The 25,582-nt window shown below is 31.5% G+C and overlaps 3 protein-coding genes across 3 annotated transcripts in view; all 3 read right to left on the bottom strand.

The window, feature by feature from the left end:
- Window positions 1–25,582, bottom strand: part of LOC130296610 (zinc finger protein 345-like) — a 632,251-nt gene that overhangs the window by 137,436 nt on the left and 469,233 nt on the right. The window lies entirely within an intron of this gene.
- Window positions 1–25,582, bottom strand: part of LOC130296708 (zinc finger protein 260-like) — a 473,195-nt gene that overhangs the window by 291,969 nt on the left and 155,644 nt on the right. The gene's annotated exons all lie outside the window — the stretch shown is intronic.
- Window positions 1–25,582, bottom strand: part of LOC130296437 (oocyte zinc finger protein XlCOF7.1-like) — a 327,909-nt gene that overhangs the window by 225,224 nt on the left and 77,103 nt on the right. The gene's annotated exons all lie outside the window — the stretch shown is intronic.

The raw sequence follows: 25,582 nt of genomic DNA, 5'->3' as shown, positions 1-25,582 counted from the left end.
ACTGAGCGATGAGTTTCCTAGCCTGATATAAAATGCAGCAGATCCCCAGTTCCACCTCTGTGGGCTTAGAGTCACAACCAATAAGACCTAGTACACAAGGTTTAGGTTCCCGTGGCACAGTGATCTCATAGACATTACGTATAAGGAGGAGGACATCCCTCCAATAGGGGGTCAACAATGAACAATCCCAAATCATATGATACAAGTCTGACTCTGTCTGACCACACCTCGGACAACCAGAATCTGGACGGAGACCCAACCTGTGCAAGAGCGCCAGGATTTTGTACAACCTATGCAGAAGGAACAACTGCGATAGGCGGTTCGCCTAAGAGAGGGATAGATAAGGAGTAAGGCACAGAGCAGTCTTCCATTCCTCATCTGTCAAGGAGCCCAAGTCACTCTCTCACTTGCCTCTAACAGTCAGGGGAGACTGATCATGATAGGAGTAGAGGAGTTCCTGGTAGAGCCATGAGATAACCCCCGCAGAGTCAGAATTAGTAACTAGGGATTCTAGCACAGCCTTAGAGTGGATCTCCGGTGACCTCGACCTGACCTGCCCTGCGCCTCATACAGCGGAGGATTATTATCTATTTAGGAAGCAGTATGCAGACAAGGTTATCAAAGCAGGTAAAGATATCATGGACACTTCCAAGGAGGAGGATACTTCTCAGGATAAGAAGAGCTTCTAATATTTCTCCAAAAAAAGTTTCCAATGTCTTTTCAGGTCATCCTGTTCTCAACTTTATAGTGAGCAGGAGTGTAAAAAGCCAGATCACAGAATGGAGTTGGGTTCTTGTTTTCGTGCCATCTACAAGTTGGATCCGGTGGAGTCAGAGTGCTGGGAGAATCCAGCCAGTATTGATCCTCCTGTGGCAAAGCTGTCAAAAAAGACTCTCCTCCCATCGGATTACTCATCCATCCTTAAAGATTCACTGGATAGAAAGGTAGGCGTTCTCTTAAAATGTACCTATTGTAAGACTGTTGCCCTAACAAAAGCGGCCCTGTTTGCGGTTCCTGTAGCCCGTGCGCTAAGAGTGTGGTGAAATCAGCTGAGTAGAAATATTGAGGAGGGTGTCTTCAGGAGTGAGTTGCTGAAGGAGTTTGCTATTCTTAAAACAGCGGCTGAATTTTCTTGTGATTTTCCATTAGATGTCACCGGAATTTGTGCAAAGAATCTGGCGGTACTCAATTCAGCCAGACATGCAATTTTTTGGAAGCCATGGACGGGTGATACTGAGTCCAAGACCAACATAGGACCCCTTATTTGATAGCAGCTTCACAAGTCTTGCATCGATTGAGCTTGTGAGTTTTTGAAAAGTTTCTGCTTGAATTTGTTTGCAAGATGTCAGAATAGCCTCCCAGAGCTGCTGTTTGGATGTAAACTGCCTCCCACCCTCATAGATATTTTGCTTGAGGATGCTCCAAAGGTTCTCAATAAGATTGACGTCAGGGGAGGATGGAGGCCACACCATGACTTTCTCTCCTTTTAACCCCATAGCAGCCATTAATGCAAATGTATTCTTTGCAGCAGGAGATGGTGCATTGTCATGCATGAAGATGATTTTATTACGGAAAACATAGTTCTTTCTTCTGTACCAGGGAAGAAAGTGGTCAGTCAGAAACTCCACATACTTTGGATATCTTTACATCTTCGGGGATCCTAAAGGGGCTGACCAGCTCTTTTCCCATGATCCTGGCCCAAAACATGACTCCACCTCTGCCTTGCTGACATCACAGCCTTGTTGGAAGAGGGTGGCCGTCCACCAACCATCCACTACTCCATCCATCAGGATTGAACAGCACTCATCAGTGAACAGGACTGTTTGAAAATTAGTCTTCATGTATTTTTCTGCCCAATGTAGCCGTTTCTGCTCGTGAGCATTGGTTAGTGGTGGCCGAATAGAAGGTTTATGCACAGTTGCAAGACTCTGGAGGACTCTACACCTTGATGTCTGTGGGACTCCAGAGGCACCAGCAGCTTCAAATATCCGTTTGCTTCTATGTAATGGTATTTTAGCAGCTGCTCTCTTGATCCGATGCATGGATCTGGCAGAAATTTTCCTTAATGTGCCTTTATCTGCATGAACCTATCTGCGCTATGAATCAGCCACAAATCTCTTAATAGTGTGATGGTCACGCTTACGTTTTTGTCAAATATCTAATGTTTTCATACCTCGTCGAATGCATAGAACTATTTCACTCTTTTTGGAAGCAGAGAAATCCTTTTTCTTCCCCATATTGCTTGAAAATGGTGTCTGCTTAATAATGTGGTTTAGTAGTTGGGCTCACCTGGCAATCTAATTATCACAGGTGTCTGAGATAGTTTTCAATGATCAAAAAAGCATGAGGCACAATGCCATCCATGAGTTAAACTGAAAAACAAAATATTTAATCTTTATGACACTTAAATAGAATTTACATAATAATTTAGAACAGGGTGTAAATCCCTTTCTGAAGAAAGAAAAGTTCTGCATGGACAATGTAAGATCAGCCACAAACATCATTTAATAATGGTTGATCTCGCTGGGTCTCATAGATGCATATTTGCATGTTCCAATACATCCTGCTTCAAGAGTGTTTCTGAGAGTTGCTGTCTTCTATCAAGGCGAGATAAAACATTTCTAGTTCAGAGCTTTACCTTTCGGCCTTTCATCATCCCCAAGAGTGTTTACGAAGGTGGCAATCGCTGTTGTAGTGTCTTTGAGGCTTCAGGGAATACAAATAGTACCCATCTTGGATGACCAGCTGCTGATCACAGCTTCACAAGATCTGCTTATCCAGCAACTTCAAACCACACTGAATCTTCTGGAGGAATGTGGTTTCATCCTGAATGCAGCAAAGTCCGATCTAGTTCCTGCAAGGCGGAAATGTTTTCTGGGGTCTTTCTTCCTTAACAGAAAAAGAGCTCGATTATTCTGCATGTGAGGCACCTAATAGACGCTCTTTATGTGGCTATGAAGGTTCTCGGTCTCATTACGGCCGCTATAGAGGCAGTGCCGTGGGCCAAAGCTCACATCAGGGAGCTCTAGTCGGAGATTTTGGCAACATGGGATCCTTGTCCAAATACTGTTTGTTTGTTCATGTCAGACCAGACTCGGGTGGCTCCTCATTGGTAGTTGAAGGAGGAGAACTTGTCTCAATGCAACAGTTTTAAGATGCTGGAACCGTGCATAATAACAACAGACATCTCCTAATGGGGGATAAGGTGCACACTTCAAGAATCGCTGGATCCAGAGGTCTTGGTCTCCGCGAGTGCTGCAGTTTTCCTCCAGTCTAAAGGAGCAGAGACCCATCAGGTTAGCAGTCATACATTTTACACCCATAATCAGGAACAAGCCAATGCTGGTCCAGTTGGACAACTCTGTCTCTTGCAAAAGCAAACGGCACAAGGTCTACAGCTATTCAGAACGAGTGCAGAATGCTGATGTTCTGGGCCGAACTTCACTGTCAGCGGTGCATAAAAGAGGGGAGCTGAATTATCAAGTGGATTTCCTCAGCCGGCAGGTTTAAATCCCAACGAGTGGGAATTGAACCCAAAGTACTTCTCGCAAATAACCAGCAGGTGAGGGTGTCCCCAATGGGACATGATGGCCACCAGACAGAACAGAAAGCTCCAGTGATTTTGTTCATTTCACAGTAGAGATAGGCCGGACCACATAGACACCCTCACAATTGAATTGAAAGGGACTTTACATCTATCTCTTTCCTCCCATACCTCTGATGAGTTGTGTTCTGAACAAGATAATCCTTGACAAGCCTTTAGTCCTCTTAAAAAACCCATTTTGGCCCTGCAGGGATTGGTTCCCGTTGTTGTTCCGCCTGTCACAGGGGAATTACTGGAAGCTGCCAGAGTACGAAGATCTGCTTCTTCAGAGAGGTCCGTTCCATCAACATCTCGACCATCTACATTCAATAGTGTGGATTTTGAGAGAGCAAAGTTTAACCCCTTAAGGATCCTGCCATTTCACACCATAGGACCCGGCCATTTTTTGCACATCTGACCACTGTCATTCTAAACATTAATAACTCTGGAATGCTTTTAGTTATCATTCTGATTCCGAGATTGTTTTTTCGTGACATATTCTACTTTAACATAGGGGTAACATTTTTTGGTAACTTGCATCCTTTCTTGGTGAAAAATCCCCAAATTTGATGAAAAATTTTAAAATTTTGCATTTTTCTAACTTTGAAGCTCTCTGCTTGTAAGGAAAATGGCTATTCCAAATAAAAAATTTTTTTATTCACATACACAATATGTCCACTTTATGTTTGCATCATAAAATTGACAAGTTTTTACTTTTGGAAGACACCAGAGGGCTTCAAAGTTCAGCAGCAATTTTCAAATTTTTCACAAAATTTCCAAAATCACAATTTTTCAGGGACCAGTTCAGGTTTGAAGTGGATTTGAAGGGTCTTCATCTTAGAAATACCCCACAAATGACCCCATTATAAAAACTGCACCCCCAAAAGTATTCAAAATGACATTCAGTCAGCATTTTAACCCTTTAGGTGTTTCACAGGAATAGCAGCAAAGTGAAGGAGAAAATTCACAATCTTCATTTTTTACACTCACATGTTCTTGTAGACCCAATTTTAGAATTTTTACAAGGGGTAAAAGGAGAAAATGTATACTTACATTTGTAGCCCAATTTCTCTCAAGTAAGCACATACCTCATATGTCTATGTAAAGTGTTCGGCGGGCGCAGTAGAAGGATCAGAAGGGAAGGAGCGACAAGGGAATTTTGGAGAGTACGTTTTTCTGAAATGGTTTTTGGGGGGCATGTTGCATTTAGGAAGCCCCTATGGTGCCAGAACAGGAAAAAAAAACACATGGCATACCATTTTGGAAACTAGACCCCTTGAGGAACGTAACAAGGAATAAAGTGAGCCTTAATACCCCACAGGGGTTTCACGACTTTTGCATACGTAAAAAAAAACTAAAATGTGTTTCCCCCCAAATTTAACATTTTTGCAAGGGTTAATAGCAGAAAATACCCCACAAAATTTGTAACCCCATCTCTTCTGAGTATGGAGGTAACCCATAAGTTGACCTAAAGCGCACTATGGGCGAACTACAATGCTCAGAAGAGGAGTCATATTTGGCTTTTTGAGAGCAAATTTTGCTCGGGGGGCATGTCGCATTTAGGAAGCCCCTATGGTGCCAGAACAGCAAAATAACCCCCACATGGCATACCATTTTGGAAACTAAACCCCTTGAGGAACGTAACAAGGGGTACAGTGAGCATTTACCCCCCCCCCCCCCCCCCACTGGTGTCTGTCAGATCTTTGGAACAGTGGGCTGTACAAAAAATTTTATTTGCACAGCCCACTGTTCCAAAGATCTGTCAGACACCAGTGGGGTGTAAATTCTCACTGCACCCCTCATTACATTCCATGAGGGGTATAGTTTCCGAAATGGGGTCACATGTGTTTTTTTTTTTTTTTGCGTTTGTCAAAACCGCTGTAACAATCAGCCACCCCTGTGGAAATCACCTCATGTACATGGTGCACTCTCCCTTCTGGGCCTTGTTGTGCGCCCCCAGAGCACTTTGCGCCCACATATGGGGTATCTCCGTAGTCGGGAGAAATTGCATTACAAATTTTGGGGGGCTTTTTTCCCTTTTACCTCTTGTCAAAATGAAAAGTATGGGGCAACACCAGCATGTTAGTGTAAAAAATTTATTTTTTTACACTAACATGCTGGTGTAGACCCCAACTTCACCTTTTCATAAGGGGTGAAAGGAGAAAAAGCCCCCCAAAATTTGTTAGGCAATTTCTCCCGAGTACGGTGATACCCCATATGTGGCCCTAAACTGTTACCTTGAAATACGACAGGGCTCCAAAGTGAGAGCGCCATGTGCATTTGAGGCCTGAATTAGGGATTTGCAAAGGGGTGGACATAGGGGTATTCTACGCCAGTGATTCCCAAACAGGGTGCCTCCAGCTGTTGCAAAACTCCCAGCATGCTTGGACAGTCAACGGCTGTCCGGCAATACTGGGAGTTGTTGTTTTGCAACAGCTGGAGGCTCCATTTTGAAAACAGTGGCGTACCAGACGTTTTTCATTTTTATTGGGGAGGGGAGGGGGGCTGTGTAGGGGTATGTGTATATGTAGTGTTTTTTATTTTCTATTTTACTTTGTGTTAGTGTAGTGTAGTGTTTTTAGGGTACAGTCACACGGGCGGGGGATTACAGCGAGTTTCCCGCTGCGAGTTTGAGCTGCCGCGCAAAATTTGCTGCATCGCAAACTTGCAGCCTGATACTCACTGTAAGCCCCTGCCCATGTGAATGTACCCTGTACATTCACAAGGGGGGGAAGGATTTCAGCAGGGATCAGCTTCCGATCTCCGCCGGGTGAGTGGCGGAGACCAGGAAAAGACCATGACGTATGCATACGTCATGGGTCTTTAAGGGGTTAAAGACTGAGGATTGTCAGAGTTTCTGCTCTCTGCGCGTAAACCGTCTACTAATATGGTATACTCCAAGCTATGAAGGAAGTTTATGTCATGGAAGTTGGATAAGGGGGATCCTGAGATTTCTCTTCCATTCATTCTCCGCAGTAGGGTTTCTTGAAGGGGCTCAGACTCAACACGTTATGGGTCCATCTAACAGCCATCAATGCCTTTACAGATTGTAAACTCGCTGGACAGCCTCTCATTGCACGATTCTTTAATGGTTTGAAGACCCTTAGACCAACTGTTAAGCCTCCAACTGCTGCCTGGGATCTAGCTTTGGTCCTTAAGAAGCTCACTCTGCCTCCCTTGGAGCCCGTGTTGTAAGCAGACATGAAATGGGTCTAATACAAAGCTTTGTTTCTTGTTGCTGTGACCTCAGCCAAGGGTCTAGGAGAACTTCAGGCCTTATCTTCAGTTTCTTCATACACAACATTGAAGCAAGATGGTGTCTTACTCAGAACTGTTCCTTCAACGGTGGCATAGGATGCTAACGTCAATAGAGACGTTTTTCTTCCTAATTTCTGTCCTTCTGAAGATGAAGAATTATTATAATACATGTATATACCATAATACTTGTATATACTATAATGCTATATACAATCCAGATGAGAGAGAATAACTGAGCACTCACCCCAATGGAGTAGAAATGTGAGTACGTCAGGGGGCCTGACGAAGCGCAAGCATACGATACGGACCGTCGCCCTGTGTGATTGAGAACCCCCCGCTTACCATCCTGTCTGCCTTCCCTTTTTGATGTTTCTGCCGGCATAGGAGTTATGAAATAAAGAAGTACCCACATGTCTACTGAAATTGGGGTGAGTGCTCCGTTATTCTTTCTTGTCTGGATTGTATGACTGTTTCTACGTGTAGCACCACCAGTACAAGTGGAGTACTGGAAGTGTGAACAGGACATCTTCATTATCGGCACCTGCATCGTTTGAATTAGTGGTAGTGCCAGGTTCATATCTATTCTATGTGAGTGGACTTTATACTATAACACTATAATACATGTATATACTATAATACTATAATACATGTATATACTATAATACTATAATACATGTATATACTATAATACTATAATACATGTATATCCTATAATACTATAATACATGTATATACTATAATACTATAATACATGTATATACTATAATACTATAATACATGTATATACTATAATACTATAATACATGTATATACTATAATACTATAATACATGTATATACTATAATACTATAATACATGTATATACTATAATACTATAATACATGTATATACTATAATACTATAATACATGTATATACTATAATACTATAATACATGTATATACTATAATACTATAATACATGTATATGCTATAATACTATAATACTTGTATATACTATAATACTATAATACATGTATATACTATAATACTATAATACATGTATATGCTATAATACTATAATACATGTATATGCTATAATACTATAATACTTGTATATACTATAATACATGTATATGCTATAATACTTGTATATACTATAATACTATAATACATGTATATACTATAATACTATAATACATGTATATGCTATAATACTATAATACTTGTATATACTATAATACATGTATATGCTATAATACTATAATACTTGTATATACTATAATACATGTATATACTATAATACTATAATACATGTATATGCTATAATACTATAATACATGTATATGATATAATACTATAATACATGTATATACTATAATACTATAATACATGTATATACTATAATACATGTATATACTATAATACTATATTACATGTATATACTATAATACTATAATACATGTATATGCTATAATACTATAATACATGTATATACTATAATACTATAATACATGTATATGATATGATACTATAATACATGTATATACTATAATACTATAATACATGTATATGATATGATACTATAATACATGTATATACTATAATACATGTATATGATATGATACTATAATACATGTATATACTATAATACATGTATATACTATAATACTATAATACATGTATATGATATAATACTATAATACATGTATATACTATAATACTATAATACATGTATATGCTATAATACTATAATACATGTATATACTATAATACTATAATACATGTATATGCTATAATACTATAATACATTTATATACTATAATACTATAATACATGTATATACTATAATACTATGATACATGTTTATACTATAATACTATAATACATGTATATACTATAATACTATAATACATGTATATACTATGATACTATAATACATGTATATACTATAATACTATAACACATGTATATACTATAATACTATAATACATGTATATACTATAATACATGTATATATACTATAATACTATAATACATATATATATACTATAATACTTTAATACATATATATATATATACTATAATACTATAATACATGTATATACTATAATACATGTATACACTATAATACTATAATACATGTATATACTATAATACTATAATACATGTATATACTATAATACATGTATATACTATAATACATGTATATGCTATAATACTATAATACATGTATATGCTATAATACTATAATACATGTATACACTATAATACATGTATACACTATAATACTATAATACATGTATACACTATAATACTATAATACATGTATATACTATAATACTATAATACATGTATATACTATAATACTATAATACATGTATACACTATAATACTATAATACATGTATATACTATAATACTATAATACATGCATATACTATAATACTATAATACATGCATATACTATAATACTATAATACATGTATACACTATAATACTACAATACATGTATACACTATAATACTATAATACGTGTATATACTATAATACATGTATATACTATAATACTATAATACATGTATATACTATAATACAGACATTTAGTGTATTTTGTCCTGTTATTGTCGGTGTCCATACATCTTATTATCCACATAGACACCTACAGTCACCGTCCTCTGACATATACACTATAATACATGTATATACTATAATACTATAATACATGTATATACTATAATACTATAATACATGTATATACTATAATACTATAATACATGTATATACTATAATACATGTATATATACTATAATACATATATATACTATAATACTTTAATACATATATATATATATATACACTATAATACTATAATACATGTATATACTATAATACATGTATACACTATAATACTATAATACATGTATACACTATAATACTATAATACATGTATATACTATAATACTATAATACATGTATATACTATAATACTATAATACATGTATATACTATAATACTATAATACATGTATATACTATAATACTATAATACATGTATATACTAGGGATGTAAGAAAAAATCGATTCTCGCGATAATCGCGATTTTTCATTTGCCGATACAGAATCGATTCAAAATATTTTTGAATCGATTCTTTTAGGGATGTGGAATTTTTAATAAAACGCACTTTATCTTACCTGCCAACGAGCCCGCGGAGCTCCGGTACAGTCCGGTACAGGTGTTCGGTCCCCGGGCTGTATTCTTCTTACTTCCTGTTAGTCCGGCACGTCACATGGAGCTTCAGCCTATCACCAGCGGAGGCGGGACATCGCTGCGGCTGGTGATAGGCTGAAGCTCCATGTGACGTGCCGGACTAACAGGAAGTAAGAAGAATACAGCCCGGGGACCGAACACCTGTACCGGACTGTACCGGAGCTCCGCGGGCTCGTTGGCAGGTAAGATAAAGTGCGTTTTATTTTATTTTGCAGCCCGGACGGGATAACATGAGAAAAGTGCACGCCGGAGTACTAGATCGCCGCTGTCAAAGCTGACAGCGGCGTCTATTGGGATCTATGAATGCTCCCAGGTGGGCGATATATCGCGATGTATCGTCACCTAGACGGTATCGCGATATATCGCGATATATCGAATCGCCACACTGGTATCGCGATTCGAATCGAATCGCCAAATTCTTGGCGATTCACACCCCTAGTATATACTATAATACTATAATACATGTATATACTATAATACTATAATACATGTATATGATATAATACTATAATACATGTATATACTATAATACTATAATACATGTATATGCTATAATACTATAATACTTGTATATACTATAATACTATAATACATGTATATACTATAATACTATAATACATGTATATACTATAATACTATAATACATGTATATGCTATAATACTATAATACTTGTATATACTATAATACTATAATACATGTATATACTATAATACTATAATACATGTATATGCTATAATACTATAATACATGTATATGCTATAATACTATAATACTTGTATATACTATAATACATGTATATGCTATAATATTATAATACTTGTATATACTATAATACTATAATACATGTATATACTATAATACTATAATACATGTATATGCTATAATACTATAATACTTGTATATACTATAATACATGTATATGCTATAATACTATAATACTTGTATATACTATAATACATGTATATACTATAATACTATAATACATGTATATGCTATAATACTATAATACATGTATATACTATAATACATGTATATGATATAATACTATAATACATGTATATACTATAATACTATAATACATGTATATACTATAATACATGTATATACTATAATACTATATTACATGTATATGCTATAATACTATAATACATGTATATGCTATAATACTATAATACATGTATATACTATAATACTATAATACATGTATATGATATGATACTATAATACATGTATATACTATAATACTATAATACATGTATATGATATGATACTATAATACATGTATATACTATAATACTATAATACATGTATATACTATAATACTATAATACATGTATACACTATAATACTATAATACATGTATATACTATAATACTATAATACATGCATATACTATAATACTATAATACATGCATATACTATAATACTATAATACATGTATACACTATAATACTACAATACATGTATACACTATAATACTATAATACGTGTATATACTATAATACATGTATATACTATAATACTATAATACATGTATATACTATAATACAGACATTTAGTGTATTTTGTCCTGTTATTGTCGGTGTCCATACATCTTATTATCCACATAGACACCTACAGTCACCGTCCTCTGACATATACACTATAATACATGTATATACTATAATACTATAATACATGTATATACTATAATACTATAATACATGTATATACTATAATACTATAATACATGTATATACTATAATACAGACATTTAGTGTATTTTGTCCTGTTATTGTCGGTGTCCATACATCTTCTTATCCACATAGACACCTACAGTCACCGTCCTCTGACATATACACTATAATACATGTATATACTATAATACTATAATACATGTATATACTATAATACTATAATAAATGTATATACTATAATACTATAATACATGTATATACTATAATACATGTATATATACTATAATACATATATATACTATAATACTTTAATACATATATATATATATATATATACACTATAATACTATAATACATGTATATACTATAATACATGTATACACTATAATACTATAATACATGTATATACTATAATACTATAATACATGTATATACTATAATACTATAATACATGTATATACTATAATACTATAATACATGTATATACTATAATACTATAATACATGTATATACTATAATACTATAATACATGTATATACTATAATACTATAATACATGTATATACTATAATACTATAATACATGTATATACTATAATACTATAATACATGTATATACTATAATACTATAATACATGTATATGCTATAATACTATAATACTTGTATATACTATAATACTATAATACATGTATATACTATAATACTATAATACTTGTATATACTATAATACATGTATATGCTATAATACTATAATACTTGTATATACTATAATACATGTATATACTATAATACTATAATACATGTATATGCTATAATACTATAATACATGTATATACTATAATACATGTATATGATATAATACTATAATACATGTATATACTATAATACTATAATACATGTATATACTATAATACATGTATATACTATAATACTATATTACATGTATATACTATAATACTATAATACATGTATATGCTATAATACTATAATACATGTATATACTATAATACTATAATACATGTATATGATATGATACTATAATACATGTATATACTATAATACTATAATACATGTATATGATATGATACTATAATACATGTATATACTATAATACATGTATATACTATAATACTATAATACATGTATATGATATAATACTATAATACATGTATATACTATAATACTATAATACATGTATATGCTATAATACTATAATACATGTATATACTATAATACTATAATACATGTATATGCTATAATACTATAATACATTTATATACTATAATACTATAATACATGTATATACTATAATACTATGATACATGTTTATACTATAATACTATAATACATGTATATGCTATAATACTATAATACATGTATATACTATGATACTATAATACATGTATATACTATAATACTATAACACATGTATATACTATAATACTATAATACATGTATATACTATAATACATGTATATATACTATAATACTATAATACATATATATATACTATAATACTTTAATACATATATATATATATACTATAATACTATAATACATGTATATACTATAATACATGTATACACTATAATACTATAATACATGTATATACTATAATACTATAATACATGTATATACTATAATACATGTATATACTATAATACATGTATATGCTATAATACTATAATACATGTATATGCTATAATACTATAATACATGTATACACTATAATACATGTATACACTATAATACTATAATACATGTATACACTATAATACTATAATACATGTATATACTATAATACTATAATACATGTATATACTATAATACTATAATACATGTATACACTATAATACTATAATACATGTATATACTATAATACTATAATACATGCATATACTATAATACTATAATACATGCATATACTATAATACTATAATACATGTATACACTATAATACTACAATACATGTATACACTATAATACTATAATACGTGTATATACTATAATACATGTATATACTATAATACTATAATACATGTATATACTATAATACAGACATTTAGTGTATTTTGTCCTGTTATTGTCGGTGTCCATACATCTTATTATCCACATAGACACCTACAGTCACCGTCCTCTGACATATACACTATAATACATGTATATACTATAATACTATAATACATGTATATACTATAATACTATAATAAATGTATATACTATAATACTATAATACATGTATATACTATAATACTATAATACATGTATATACTATAATACATGTATACACTATAATACTATAATACATGTATATACTATAATACTATAATACATGTATATACTATAATACTATAATACATGTATATACTATAATACTATAATACATGTATATACTATAATACTATAATACATGTATATGCTATAATACTATAATACATGTATATACTATAATACTATAATACATGTATACACTATAATACTATAATACATGTATATACTATAATACATGTATATACTATAATACTATAATACATTTATATACTATAATACTATAATACATTTATATACTATAATACTATAATACATGTATATACTTTAATACTATAATACATGTATATACTATAATACTATAATACATGTATATACTATAATACAGACATTTAGTGTATTTGTCCTGTTATTGTCGGTGTCCATACATCTTCTTATCCACATAGACACCTACAGTCACCGTCCTCTGACATATACACTATAATACATGTATATACTATAATACATGTATATACTATAATACATGTATATACTATAATACTATAATACATGTATATACTATAATACTATAATACATGTATATATACTATTGTCACGATTCGGCTTCCAGGTAGTGGATCCTCTGTGTCAGCGAGGGATTGGCGTGGACCGTGCTAGTGGACCGGTTCTAAGAGGCTACTGGTTTTCACCAGAGCCCGCCGCAAAGCGGGATGGTCTTGCTGCGGCAGTAGCAACCAGGTCGTATCCACTAGCAACGGCTCTACCTCGCTGACTGCTGAGAAGGCGTGGGACAGAAGGACTAGGCAGAGGCAAGGTCAGACGTAGCAGAAGGTCGGGGGCAGGCGGCAAGGTTCGTAGTCAGGATGGGTAGCAGAAGTTCAGGTACACAGGCTTTGGACACACTAAACGCTTTCACTGGCACAAGGCAACAAGATCCGGCAAGGGAGTGCATGGGAGGAGGTCAGATATAGTCAGGGACCAGGTGGAAGCTAATTAAGCTAATTGGGCCAGGCACCAATCATTGGTGCACTGGCCCTTTAAGTCTCAGAGAGCTGGCGCGCGCGCGCCCTAGAGAGCGGAGCCGCGCGCGCCAGCACATGACAGCAGGGGACCGGGACGGGTAAGTGACCTGGGATGCGATTCGCGAGCGGGCGCGTCCCGCTGTGCGAATCGCATCCCCAACGGCCATGACAGTGCAGCGCTCCCGGTCAGCGGGACTGACCGGGGCGCTGCAGGGAGAAAGACGCCGTGAGCGCTCCGGGGAGGAGCGGGGACCCGGAGCGCTAGGCGTAACAGTACCCCCCCCCTTAGGTCTCCCCTTCTCTTTGTCCGGTAACTGCCTCCCCTGGGATGAGGACACCGGGAAAGAATGGAGGGTTTCCTCAACGGCAGGCAGTACAGCAGGAGTGGGAATGGGGAGGGAGGGCAGAGGGCGAGGCCTGGCACGGGGCAGTGTGACACCAGGACGGGGGCCATGGGGAGGCACAGAGGCTTGCCTGACGGGACTGGGAGGGGGGGAGAGGCACTTCCTGTGGCAGGCAGAGTCCCAGTTCTTGATCTCCCCGGTGGTCCAATCAAGGGTGGGGGAATGAAGCCGGAGCCATGGCAGACCGAGGAGGACCTCAGAGGTACAGCCGGGGAGAACGAAGAGCTCAATTCTCTCGAGGTGGGGTCCAATAGACATCAGGAGGGGTTCTGTGCGGTAACGCACGGTGCAGTCCAATCTGGCTCCGTTGACCGCGGAAATGAAGAGCGGCTTGACGAGACGGGTCACCGGGATGCTGAATTTATTAACAAACGACTCCAAAATAAAATTTCCAGAGGCACCAGAGTCCAAGCAGGCCACGGCTGAGAGGGAGGAGTTGGCTGTAGAAGAAATCCGCACGGGCACCGTGAGACGTGGAGAAGAAGACTTAGAACCAAAAGATGCAACACCCACGTGAGCTGGGTGCGTGCGTGCGTTTCCCAGGCGTGGAGGACGGATAGGGCAATCCACCAAGAAATGCTCAGTACTGGCACAGTACAGACAGAGATTTTCTTCTCTACGGCGATTCCTCTCTTCCTGGGTCAGGCGAGACCGATCCACTTGCATGGCCTCCTCGGCGGGAGGCCCAGGCGAAGACTGCAAAGGATGCTGTGGGAGAGGTGCCCAGAGATCTAAGTCTTTTTCCTGGCGGTGCTCTTGGTGTCGCTCAGAAAAACGCATGTCAATGCGGGTAGCCAAATGGATGAGTTCTTGGAGGTTGGCAGGAATCTCTCGTGCGGCCAGCACATCCTTGATGCGACTGGATAGGCCTTTTTTAAAGGTCGCGCAGAGAGCCTCATTATTCCAGGATAGTTCAGAAGCAAGAGTACGGAATTGTATGGCGTACTCGCCAACGGAAGAATTACCCTGGACCAGGTTCAGCAGGGCAGTCTCGGCAGAAGAGGCTCGGGCAGGTTCCTCGAAGACACTTCGGACTTCAGCGAAGAAAGACTGGACTGTGGCTGTGGCAGGATCATTGCGGTCCCAGAGCGGTGTGGCCCAAGACAAGGCCTTTCCTGAAAGAAGGCTTACTACGAACGCCACCTTAGACCGTTCTGTAGGAAACAAGTCCGACAACATCTCCATATGCAGGGAACACTGAGACAAAAATCCACGGCAGAGACTAGAGTCCCCATCAAATTTGTCCGGCAGGGACAAGCGTAGGTTAGGAGCGGCCACTCGCTGCGGAGGAGGTGCAGGAGCTGGCGGAGGAGATGGTTGCTGCTGTAGCAGAGGCAGAAGTTGCTGTAACATGGCGGTCAACTGCGACAGCTGCTGTCCTTGTTGGGCAATCTGCTGCGATTGCTGAGCGACCACCGTGGGAAGATCAGCGAGACTTGGCAGCGGCACCTCAGCGGGATCCATGGCCGGATCTACTGTCACGATTCGGCTTCCAGGTAGTGGATCCTCTGTGTCAGCGAGGGATTGGCGTGGACCGTGCTAGTGGACCGGTTCTAAGAGGCTACTGGTTTTCACCAGAGCCCGCCGCAAAGCGGGATGGTCTTGCTGCGGCAGTAGCAACCAGGTCGTATCCACTAGCAACGGCTCTACCTCGCTGACTGCTGAGAAGGCGTGGGACAGAAGGACTAGGCAGAGGCAAGGTCAGACGTAGCAGAAGGTCGGGGGCAGGCGGCAAGGTTCGTAGTCAGGATGGGTAGCAGAAGTTCAGGTACACAGGCTTTGGACACACTAAACGCTTTCACTGGCACAAGGCAACAAGATCCGGCAAGGGAGTGCATGGGAGGAGGTCAGATATAGTCAGGGACCAGGTGGAAGCTAATTAAGCTAATTGGGCCAGGCACCAATCATTGGTGCACTGGCCCTTTAAGTCTCAGAGAGCTGGCGCGCGCGCGCCCTAGAGAGCGGAGCCGCGCGCGCCAGCACATGACAGCAGGGGACCGGGACGGGTAAGTGACCTGGGATGCGATTCGCGAGCGGGCGCGTCCCGCTGTGCGAATCGCATCCCCAACGGCCATGACAGTGCAGCGCTCCCGGTCAGCGGGACTGACCGGGGCGCTGCAGGGAGAAAGACGCCGTGAGCGCTCCGGGGAGGAGCGGGGACCCGGAGCGCTAGGCGTAACAACTATAATACTATAATACATGTATATACTATAATACATGTATATACTATAATACTATAATACATGTATATACTATAATACTATAATACATGTATATACTATAATACTATAATACATGTATATACTATAATACTATAATACATGTATATACTATAATACTATAATACATGTATATACTATAATACTATAATACATGTATATACTATAATACTATAATACATGTATATACTATAATACATGTATATACTATAATACTATAATACATGTATATACTATAATACTATAATACATGTATATACTATAATACATGTATATATACTATAATACTATAATACATATATATACTATAATACTTTAATACATATATATAAACTATAATACTATAATACATGTATATACTATAATACTATAATACATGTATATACTATAATACTATAATACATGTATATACTATAATACATGTATATACTATAATACTATAATACATGTATATGCTATAATACTATAATACATGTATATACTATAATACATGTATACACTATAATACTATAATACATGTATATACTATAATACATGTATATACTATAATACTATAATACATGTATACACTATAATACTATAATACATGCATATACTATAATACATGTATATACTATAATACATGTATATACTATAATACTATAATACATTTATATACTATAATACTATAATACATTTATATACTATAATACATGTATATACTATAATACTATAATACATGTATATACTATAATACTATAATACATGTATATACTATAATACTATAATACATGTATATACTATAATACATGTATATATACTATAATACTATAATACATATATATACTATAATACTTTAATACATATATATATATATATATATATATACTATAATGCTATAATACATGTATATACTATAATACATGTATACACTATAATACTATAATACATGTATATACTATAATACTATAATACATGTATATACTATAATACTATAATACATGTATATGCTATAATACTATAATACATGTATATACTATAATACATGTATACACTATAATACTATAATACATGTATACACTATAATACTATAATACATGTATATACTATAATACATGTATATACTATAATACTATAATACATTTATATACTATAATACTATAATACATTTATATACTATAATACTATAATACATGTATATACTATAATACTATAATACATGTATATACTATAATACTATAATACATGTATATACTATAATACTATAATACATGTATATACTATAATACTATAATACATGTATATACTATAATACTATAATACATGTATATGCTATAATACTATAATACATGTATATACTATAATACTATAATACATGTATATACTATAATACTATAATACATGTATATACTATAATACATGTATTTACTATAATACTATAATACATGTATATACTATAATACTATAATACATGTATATACTATAATACTATAATACATGTATATACTATAATACTATAATACATGTATATACTATAATACTATAATACATGTATATACTATAATACTATAATACATGTATATACTATAATACTATAATACATGTATATACTATAATACTATAATACATGTATATACTATAATACATGTATTTACTATAATACTATAATACATGTATATACTATAATACTATAATACATGTATATACTATAATACTATAATACATGTATATACTATAATACTATAATACATGTATATACTATAATACTATAATACATGTATATACTATAATACTATAATACATGTATATGCTATAATACTATAATACATGTATATACTATAATACTATAATACATGTATATACTATAATACTATAATACATGTATATACTATAATACATGTATTTACTATAATACTATAATACATGTATATACTATAATACTATAATACATGTATATACTATAATACTATAATACATGTATATACTATAATACTATAATACATGTATATACTATAATACTATAATACATGTATATACTATAATACTATAATACATGTATATACTATAATACTATAATACATGTATATACTATAATACTATAATACATGTATATGCTATAATACTATAATACATGTATATACTATAATACTATAATACATGTATATACTATAATACTATAATACATGTATATACTATAATACATGTATTTACTATAATACTATAATACATGTATATACTATAATACTATAATACATGTATATACTATAATACTATAATACATGTATATACTATAATACATGTATATATACTATAATACTATAATACATATATATACTATAATACTTTAATACATATATATATATATATATATACTATAATACTATAATACATGTATATACTATAATACATGTATACACTATAATACTATAATACATGTATATACTATAATACTATAATACATGTATATACTATAATACTATAATACATGTATATACTATAATACTATAATACATGTATATACTATAATACTATAATACATGTATATACTATAATACAGACATTTAGTGTATTTTGTCCTGTTATTGTCGGTGTCCATACATCTTCTTATCCACATAGACACCTACAGTCACCGTCCTCTGACATCTACACTATAATACATGTATATACTATAATACTATAATACATGTATATACTATAATACTATAATACATGTATATACTATAATACTATAATACATGTATATACTATAATACTATAATACATGTATATACTATAATACATGTATATATACTATAATACTATAATACATATATATACTATAATACTTTAATACATATATATATATATATATACTATAATACTATAATACATGTATATACTATAATACATGTATATACTATAATACTATAATACATGTATATGCTATAATACTATAATACATGTATATACTATAATACATGTATATACTATAATACTACAATACATGTATATACTATAATACTATAATACATGTATACACTATAATACTATAATACATGTATATACTATAATACTATAATACATGTATATACTATAATACTATAATACATGTATATACTATAATACTATAATACATGTATATACTATAATACTATAATACATGTATATACTATAATACTATAATACATGTATATACTATAATACATGTATATACTATAATACTATAATACATGTATATGATATAATACTATAATACATGTATATACTATAATACATGTATACACTATAATACATGTATACACTATAATACATGTATATACTATAATACTATAATACATGCATACACTATAATACATGTATATACTATAATACATGTATATACTATAATACTATAATACATGTATATACTATAATACTATAATACATTTATATACTATAATACTATAATACATGTATATACTATAATACTATAATACATGTATATGCTATAATACTATAATACATGTATATACTATAATACTATAATACATGTATATACTATAATACAGACATTTAGTGTATTTTGTCCTGTTATTGTCGGTGTCCATACATCTTCTTATCCACATAGACACCTACAGTCACCGTCCTCTGACATATACACTATAATACATGTATATACTATAATACTATAATACATGTATATACTATAATACTATAATACTTGTATATACTATAATACTATAATACATGTATATACTATAATACTATAATACATGTATATACTATAATACTATAATACATGTATATACTATAATACTATAATACATGTATATACTATAATACTATAATACATGTATATACTATAATACTATAATACATGTATATACTATAATACTATAATACATGTATATACTATAATACAGACATTTAGTGTATTTTGTCCTGTTATTGTCGGTGTCCATACATCTTCTTATCCACATCGACACCTACAGTCACCGTCCTCTGATATATACACTATAATACATGTATATACTATAATACTATAATACATGTATATACTATAATACTATAATACATGTATGCACTATAATACTATAATACATGTATATACTATAATACTATAATACATGTATATACTATAATACTATAATACATGTATATACTATAATACTATAATACATGTATATACTATAATACTATAATACATGTATATACTATAATACAGACATTTAGTGTATTTTGTCCTGTTATTGTCGGTGTCCATACATCTTCTTATCCACATAGACACCTACAGTCACCGTCCTCTGACATATACACTATAATACATGTATATACTATAATACTATAATACATGTGTATACTATAATACTATAATACATGTATATACTATAATACTATAATACATGTATATACTATAATACTATAATACATGTATATACTATAATACATGTATACACTATAATACTATAATACATGTATACACTATAATACTATAATACATGTATATACTATAATACTATAATACATGTATATACTATAATACTATAATACATGTATATACTATAATACATGTATATACTATAATACATGTATATACTATAATACTATAATACATGTATATACTATAATACTATAATACATGTATATACTATAAAACTATAATACATGTATATACTATAATACATGTATATACTATAATACTATAATACATGTATATACTATAATACTATAATACATGTATATACTATAATACTATAATACATGTATATACTATAATACTATAATACATGTATATACTATCATACTATAATACATGTATATACTATAATACTATAATACATGTATATACTATAATACTATAATACATGTATATACTATAATACTATAATACATGTATATACTATAATACTATAATACATGTATATACTATAATACATGTATATACTATAATACAGACATTTAGTGTATTTTGTCCTGTTATTGTCGGTGTCCATACATCTTCTTATCCACATAGACACCTACAGTCACCGTCCTCTGACATATACACTATAATACATGTATATACTATAATACTACAATACATGTATATACTATAATACTATAATACATGTATATACTATAATACTATAATACATGTATATACTATAATACTATAATACATGTATATGCTATAATACTATAATACATGTATATGCTATAATACTATAATACATGTATATACTATAATACTATAATACATGTATATACTATAATACAGACATTTAGTGTATTTTGTCCTGTTATTGTCGGTGTCCATACATCTTCTTATCCACATAGACACCTACAGTCACCGTCCTCTGACATATACACTATAATACATGTATATACCATAATACTATAATACATGTATATACTATAATACTATAATACATGTATATACTATAATACTATAATACATGTATATACTATAATACTATAATACATGTGTATACTTTAATACTATAATACATGTATATACTATAATACTATAATACATGTATATACTATAATACTATAATACATGTATATACTATAATACTATAATACATGTATATACTATAATACATGTATACACTATAATACTATAATACATATATACACTATAATACTATAATACATGTATATACTATAATACTATAATACATGTATATACTATAATACTATAATACATGTATATACTATAATACATGTATATACTATAATACATGTATATACTATAATACTATAATACATGTATATACTATAAAACTATAATACATGTATATACTATAATACATGTATATACTATAATACTATAATACATGTATATACTATAATACTATAATACATGTATATACTATAATACTATAATACATGTATATACTATAAAACTATAATACATGTATATACTATAAAACTATAATACATGTATATACTATAATACTATAATACATGTATATACTATAATACAGACATTTAGTGTATTTTGTCCTGTTATTGTCGGTGTCCATACATCTTCTTATCCACATAGACACCTACAGTCACCGTCCTCTGACATATACACTATAATACATGTATATACTATAATACTATAATACATGTATATACTATAACACTATAATACATGTATATACTATAATACTATAATACATGTATATACTATAATACTATAATACATGTATATACTATAATACTATAATGCATGTATATACTATAATACTATAATACATGTATATACTATAATACAGACATTTAGTGTATTTTGTCCTGTTATTGTCGGTGTCCATACATCTTCTTATCCACATAGACACCTACAGTCACCATCCTCTGATATATATACTATAATACTATAATACATGTATATGCTATAATACTATAATACATGTATATACTATAATACTATAATACATGTACATACTATAATACTATAATACATGTATATACCATAATACTATAATACATGTATATACTATAATACTATACTACATGTATACACTATAATACTATAATACATGTATATACTATAATACATGTATATACTATAATACTATAATACATGTATATACTATAATACATGTATATACTATAATACTATAATACATGTATATACTATAATACTATAATACATGTATATGCTATAATACATGTATATACTATAATACTATAATACATGTATATACTATAATACTATAATACATGTATATGCTATAATACTATAATACATGTATATACTATAATACTATAATACATGTATATACTATAATACTATAATACATGTATATACTATAATACTATAATACATGTATATACTATAATACTTGTATATGCTATAATACTATAATACATGTATATACTATAATACTATAATACATGTATATGCTATAATACATGTATATACTATAATACTATAATACATGTATATACTATAATACTATAATACATATATATATATACTATAATACAGACATTTAGTGTATTTTGTCCTGTTATTGTCGGTGTCCATACATCTTCTTATCCACATAGACACCTACAGTCACCGTCCTCTGACATATACACTATAATACATGTATATACTATAATACTATAATACATGTATATACTATAATACTATAATACATGTATATACTATAATACTATAATACATGTGTATACTTTAATACTATAATACATGTATATACTATAATACTATAATACATGTATATACTATAATACTATAATACATGTATATACTATAATACTATAATACATGTATATACTATAATACATGTATACACTATAATACTATAATACATATATACACTATAATACTATAATACATGTATATACTATAATACTATAATACATGTATATACTATAATACTATAATACATGTATATACTATAATACATGTATATACTATAATACATGTATATACTATAATACTATAATACATGTATATACTATAAAACTATAATACATGTATATACTATAATACATGTATATACTATAATACTATAATACATGTATATACTATAATACTATAATACATGTATATACTATAATACTATAATACATGTATATACTATAAAACTATAATACATGTATATACTATAAAACTATAATACATGTATATACTATAATACTATAATACATGTATATACTATAATACAGACATTTAGTGTATTTTGTCCTGTTATTGTCGGTGTCCATACATCTTCTTATCCACATAGACACCTACAGTCACCGTCCTCTGACATATACACTATAATACATGTATATACTATAATACTATAATACTATAATACATGTATATACTATAATACTATAATACATGTATATACTATAATACTATAATACATGTATATACTATAACACTATAATACATGTATATACTATAATACTATAATACATGTATATACTATAATACTATAATACATGTATATACTATAATACTATAATACATGTATATACTATAATACTATAATACATGTAT

Source organism: Hyla sarda, chromosome 1 (genome assembly GCF_029499605.1).
Source record: "Hyla sarda isolate aHylSar1 chromosome 1, aHylSar1.hap1, whole genome shotgun sequence".
NCBI lineage: Eukaryota > Metazoa > Chordata > Amphibia > Anura > Hylidae > Hyla > Hyla sarda.
The sequence above is the reverse complement of the archived record's forward strand: the minus strand, read 5'-3'. Positions and strand labels throughout refer to the sequence as shown.